The following is a 7,079-nucleotide window of genomic DNA, read 5'->3' on the forward strand; positions in this document are numbered from 1 at the left end:
AACGTCTGTCTTTCCCTCGGTCCTGCTGGAGGAGGATGTCTCCATGCTGCTCATGACACACACACACACACACACACACACACACACACACACACACACACACACACACACACACACACACACACACAAAACTGCCAGGAAATCTTAATGTGCTCTCAAATCCTCAGTACTCGCCTAAAGGTGTAGCTTTTTTCTCTCTGCTTGAGCATTTCGTCCCTGAGAGTGCTGGAGTTCCTGGCACCTTTCGCATGGATGTGTCTCCTGCTGCCTCTTTCTTTCTCCCTCACACACATTTTTTCTCATTTTCTCATCATGATTCCCTCCCTCCGGTTATATATCTTTCTCTCTTTTGGGTTTTTCCAAAGCTCTGCACAGACCACAGAACATTACGGGTAGTAACTTTGGCAAATTTTAGTGTTTTGTATTTGTGTGTGTGTGTGCGTGTGTGTGTGTGTGTGTGTGTCTTGTTGCCAGCCTTGTTAAAAATTGCCGGCTGCCCACGTACCTCCCACGGCCCATACTGGTGCCTATTTTCCTCCAATGTAGCACACGTTCTGCTCATGTTCCTGCAAGCTAAAAGAAAAGCCTAGCGAGCATGATCAAACTGCAAATCTCTCCTGCGAAAGCTCATTATCCTTACACACAAACACACACACAAACACCTCACACACTCACTCGCAGCTGGTCAAAGGTGCTAGAGATCACAGCGGCAAAAAGGAAACATGTAGGTTACCTTTACAGGTGCCTCTGTTCAATTAGTGATAGGGGTTTTGCATTATAATTGTATGACTAGTGATATGAATACTTTAGATTTAAACCATGTACCTCAACTGTCTGGTGTCCATCATGAGAAAAGCTCACTATTTACACTGTAGTGTGAACAGTGTAACGTCATGACAACGAACAAAGTAATTTAGGATAACCAGGGTTACATTCTTCCTTCGTGCAGTTTGGTATCCTTTACTAGTTCGAGGAGAGACTTGTAGCAGAAAAAGCTGGACGTTATGCAGATGAAGTTTAGTTTGACTATTTAAATTGTGTAAATATGGACAGCTATTTTACAGAGGTTTCAAATGAATTGGAAAATAAGAAATAATTATCATGAGTATGATGTAACATGACCACAGGTGGGAATCTACTGAGAAAATCTATTTAGGGTAAAGTGTAGAGGATTGTTTGTTCCATTGTAGGGAGAAATCTAATATCAGCTAGACATCTATCACATCAGGATTCATCTGTTAGAGACATTACAATACTTTTATCCATCCATCCATCCCTTATTCTATACATCCATTCATTCATTCATTCATCCATTCATAAGGCAGGGTACATACTGGACAGGATGTCAGTGTATCACAGTCCACAATCATACACACACTCATTCACACACAATGGACAATTTATAGAGATGCTAGCCATACTGCGGCCCTTGTCTTTGGGCTGGAGGGGGAAACAAGCACCGGGGGCATGCAAGCTCCATAGACACACACGGGGTGGAAATCGAGCCATCAGCCCTAAGGGGTTGTAAGGCAAATGTGCTAACTACCAAGCCACCATGCTCCCCTCCCCCCTACCGATACTTATGTACACTTAAAAATATAAACTTTTACTATTAACTTTCACTTGATTACATGTGGCTAATTACAAATTTATACTTTATATAGAAACACTTGATTCACGTAGCTCTGCTCGGTTGGAAAGAAAACCTGCACCCACAACAAACCTTTCTTATTAGATTGGATAGCAATGTCAACTGAAGCACGAAAAGATTTTTAGAAATTAAAAGATCTATAAATTACATTGTAAATTGCATTGCGTTTGGTAACTTTTGTAATTATTCCTTTAAATCCTTTTCTCAAATTAACCCAGTGGTTTTGTTGTTGTTTTTTCTCTTTACGTGTATTTTTGCTCCTTACTTTGGTGCTCGTTAAAAAAAATAAATAAATAAATAAAAAAATGCAAAACTCTTTTCTATAGACCAATTTATTCAGAAATATAACAATTTACATGCAAGTAGTGTGAAATATGTAATGTCAAAAACATGTAATGAGTCTGAAAGTTGTAGTGCCACAAACACCCCAAGTTTCTGCATGATAATTAGTTTTCCTTTAACTGTAGCTAAATGCCTAGTTTAAAAATGTTTTTTTGTTTTGTTTTGTTTTTAATCTCTGTTCATCTCTATTTTTCTTTCTTTCAACGAAGTAAAAAAAGTGGAGATGTTTTATAGACCCACACACATTGTGAACAAACACACTCTCATCGGGAGGAAAACAAGAATGGCCCCGAAGGCAGTGGTTTCCAGCAGATGTTGGAGGAACTGGGAGCGCCATTCGACAGCGGCGCATCACATTTCCATTTGGCACGTCTCAGCCGAGTCTCTGAGTTATGATGGTCTGCGCCATTCTCAAGATGCTGAACCGTTCAAATCTCATTCATTATGAATGCCAGTGATTGGGAATGCTGCCATAGCGTCGGCCTGCTATAACCACAACACAACACAGAGAAATACGCCTTCGCTACAAAACATACTTTATATTGCTCCAGCTAGTGGAAATGAATATCAGAACATAGGAACCGTGGAGGATTTGGAGAAGACACAGCATCATATTTTCCTCAGCACTTTAAATCTCAGGCAACGGAAAGAAAACGTTGCTGATTGGAATGATGATTGAAAGACATCACTTTTGTGTCATTGTTTTACTTTTGAGATTTCTTCTCTCTCCCTCTCTCTCTCTCTCTTTATATATATATATATATATATATGTCAAGATTGAAAACTACATATACTGCTTATTTCCTAAGGGACAAAAGAATCAGCCTTGAAAGTGAAAGAGTGACATAAAAATGGTGCCTTTCAATGGACATCAACGTTTTTCACCTCAGCCACATCTAAAAGGGATCATTTGGGTAACGTGTACATGTGTGTGTGTGTGCGTGCGTGTGTGTGTGTGTGTGTGTGTGTGTGTGTGTGTGTGTGTGTGTGTGTGTGTGAACGTTTTTCACCTCAGCCACATCTAAAAGGGATCATTTGGGTAACGTGTCTGTGTGTGTGTGTGTGTGTGTGTGTGTGTGTGTGTGTGTGTGTGTGTGTGTGTGTGTGTGTGTGTGTGTGTGTGTGTGTGTATGTGTGTGTATGTGTGTGTATGTGTGTGTATGTGTGTGTATGTGTGTGTGTGTGTGTGTGTGTGTGTGTGTGTGTGTGTGTGTGTGTGTGTAAGAAAGAGACAAAAAAAAAAGAAAGACAGACAGCCGACAACTTACATACAGGCTTATGGGCTCTGAAGCCCATTTTTGCTGGACTTATATTTTAGAAGATTCTAGCTGTCGTAACATAGCCCTGCATATACAGATGTTTTGGGACATGTGCAAGATCCACAGTCCTTTCACACCTGACTGACTTTGTAACACTCAGTTAGCGCTCACTAACAGCTTGCTAAAGAAATCTCACTCAAATCTCTCTCCAGTAATCTTTTCCCAGATGAAACACAAGATAGAATGAACCTCCATCTTTTTTTAGTTAATGACTAACCCATAACCCATACTAAACAATCAAAGACAGGTCTCTGTGATATAGCCTGACACACTGGAAGCAGCCCAAAGGTGGTATCTTTTCTCTCATACTGCAACATTTTTTGAAGTGATTACACAGTTTATAGTAAAAGAAAAAAAAAAGACACTTGGTATTTTATTGTAACGTATAGGTGAAAGTTGTTCATTGTGAGTGTTGTTCATTGGAGTAATCTCACTCACTCACTCACTCATTTTCTACCGCTTATCCGAACTTTTCGGGTCACGGGGAGCCTGTGCCTATCTCAGGCGTCATCAGGCATCAAGGCAGGATACACCCTGGACGGAGTGCCAACCCATCACAGGGCACACACACACTCTCATTCACTCACACACTCACACACTACGGACAATTTCCAGAGATGCCAATCAACCTACCATGCATGTCTTTGGACCGGGGGAGGAAACCGGAGTACCCGGAGGAAAGCCCCGGGCACGGAGAGAACATGCAAACTCCTTGGAGTAATCTATTAATCATTATCAATATTCCTAGTATAAGTTAGAGAAAAGGCATACTGCAAAACTGCAAGTACTTGAGGAAAAAAGCAATGGTCAAATAATGGAAAATGACTAGAGAACAGATAACTAAGGAAATGCAGACTCTACAATGAGGAAAAAAAAACGTAAGGGTATATACGGACAAACTAAACTAAGTGATGAACTCAGGTGCACACATTTAAGCAACACACCTTTGATGAGTCATGTGGAGAGACTAAACAAATCTAACAAAGGCACTAAGAATAAACTCAAAAGAAAACACGAGAGAAGTGCTACAGCGAATCATCAGTTTCCACCTAGCGCTATCCTCGTCATCCTCTTCTCTCACACCAATTAACTTCATGCCCTCTTTCAACACCTCCATATATCTCCTCTTTGGCCTTCTTCTTGACTTCTTACCTGGCAGCTCCATCTCCAACATCCTTCTACCAATATAACCATCTCCCTCCTCTGCGCATGTCCAAACCCTCTCAGTCTAGCCTCTCTGACCTCGTCCCCAAAACACACAACCCTCTCTGTCCCTCTGATGTGCTCCTTCCTAATCCTGTCCATCCTCTGAGAGAACCTCAACATCCTCGTCTCTGCTACCTCCATCACCGCATCATGTCTTTTCCTCACTGCTACAGTCTCTAACCCATACAGCATTGCTGCTCTCACTACTGTCTTTCCTTTGATTCTTGTTTATTATTCCTGTTATTCCTGTCTTCTCAGTCAGTCTCTCTTTTTTCTTTTATAGCTTGTCATTCATTGTTAGAAATAAAAATATATATTAAAAAAAAACTGGAAAATGCAAAGAGTCCTTCCATAAATGTTAAACGAACCTCCAAAACCTCACTGGATATAAGATCATACAATTTTCTTTGTTAAATAACACATTTCTAATCCATTAATTATTATTCTTAGACGATGTGCAGCATCCACGTTACAAGTCCCTGTGAATGAGAGCTGTTGCTATAGAAACAATAACAGCTTTAGAATAAGAACACCTATCGACCAATCAGATTTGAGAATTCAAAAGGGCTGTAAAATAAATTAAAGGTGGTGTTTGTGTCTCTACATAAAACTTTTATAATTAAACTCTTGTTTATAATTAAACTCACAAAACTGTTTTGGGTTATTTAACTAATTTAAGTTGAGCGGGACTGGTTATTTCGCTGCGTTTAACACTTTGCTAGTTATCACATCATATAAGCTAGGCTTTTGTTTATAACCCGATGTTTGGTTTAATTATTTTGGATTTTTTTTTTCCTCAGTCAGTAGGTTGAATTCTCAGCTGACAAGTAAAAAGGAAAGCAAACAGCTGAGAGAAAATCCATAAGTAAAGTTTTTCTCACTTTATCCTTTGTGATTTTGGTTTTAATATAAAAGCCAATAGTATGAGTGTAGGCTTTCATAAAGCTGCTTACTCCCACAGCATACCGGCTGGCGATCAATTTATTTGAAGAGCCCTAGTTAAAAATGTCATAAAACATTTATTACACAAACATAATTTCACCATATGAGCCATATATATAGTATCTTATGCATGTTGCCACAGACAACAGAAGCTAGCACTATAATAACACTTAAGCAGGCGTAACATGTACGTACGGAGATGATTTTGATGTTTTATGGCATCCTCGATGCAAGAAAATCTGTGCATACCTGCAGAGATTCAGAGCAAAATCCAGGACTTACGTCAGGTCTGCACTATATTTTTAGCAGTGTTATATTACAAGTCCTTTCTGATAGATTCCTGATTATCAGAACTGGGAGTTTATTTCCAAGTCTGGAGCTGGACCGGAGCTCAGTGATGGCATGGATGATTCGGTTGTATGAGTGGGTAATGTGCTGAAATTAAGCCTTTAGATATTGCCCTCGGAGAGTCTGAGTTCTTCCGATATTTTTAAGCGTGCTTAATTTTACAAAGGAAGGACGAAAGGAAGTGTGAGAAGAATGGAAAAAATGGTTTGAGTATTGGAAAAAGACCAGTCTTTAACTTTCCAGTTACAATGCGTAAAAAAAAAAAAAACAGTGAGCGGCAGTTCTGCTGTGAGAAGAAACTTGGACAAACTGGTATTAAAGTCTAAGTAAACTTAAATAATAAGAAAATAAAGAAATATATATATATATAAAAAAAATAACAGCCTGTCAAATCTATCTCAGTATATATATATATATATATATATATATATATATATATATATATATATATATATATATATATATATATATATATATATATTCTTTAGCACTTTAAACTATTTCCTAAACATACTTCTCTCTCTCTCTCTCTCTCTCTCTCTCTCTCTCTCTCTCTCTCTCTCTCTCTCTCTCTCTCTCTCTCTGTGTCTCTCCTTATCTCAGGTTTCTCCTAACAAAATCCGTGCAGCTTTCTGCATTATTCAGACAGATGGAGATGTTCATCACATTACATGTAACCTCATTTTCACAGCAGGTTCCCACTCATTGATCACATCCACGTGTTGTCCATATTAATTTTTCTTACTTGGCTCAAAATGCCACTTCTGTAGACTGACAGCTTTTCCACACGCTGCTCTTTCTTAGCGCCTCTTTCTCTTGTGTGCTAAATGATCCTCATCAGCAACATCATCCCCAGAATTGGGAGGATAAATTGAATCACAGTACAAATTTTCACATCCCTGCTATGCATGGTTAATTATGTACATATGGGTGCTTTCCCCGTGCCTCAGATTTTTCTTGCCACTTTCTCTTCTTCCGCAGCTCCACCTGTCTGAGGAATTGATGGTGCTTTCGGGGGGAATGAATCATCTCAGCTCTGTCGTGACATCCTAATATCACCGCTTGCATTATTCCATTCACATGATAGGCAATTTGGAAGTGATTTTGGGGATAAAGCTTTTGGCTAAAGTCAAGGGGCTGTTGAAGTGATGCTGATTAAACTTCTATTAGAATGCAACAACTATGCGCTTTCCTTAACAGCCAAGCGAGAAAATGAAGCCATAAAACCAATGTCACAATCACACTGAGTTGGAGCAAAGGCATGTGCTGGG

This window comes from Tachysurus fulvidraco, chromosome 11, assembly GCF_022655615.1.
Source record: "Tachysurus fulvidraco isolate hzauxx_2018 chromosome 11, HZAU_PFXX_2.0, whole genome shotgun sequence".
Taxonomy (NCBI): domain Eukaryota; kingdom Metazoa; phylum Chordata; class Actinopteri; order Siluriformes; family Bagridae; genus Tachysurus; species Tachysurus fulvidraco.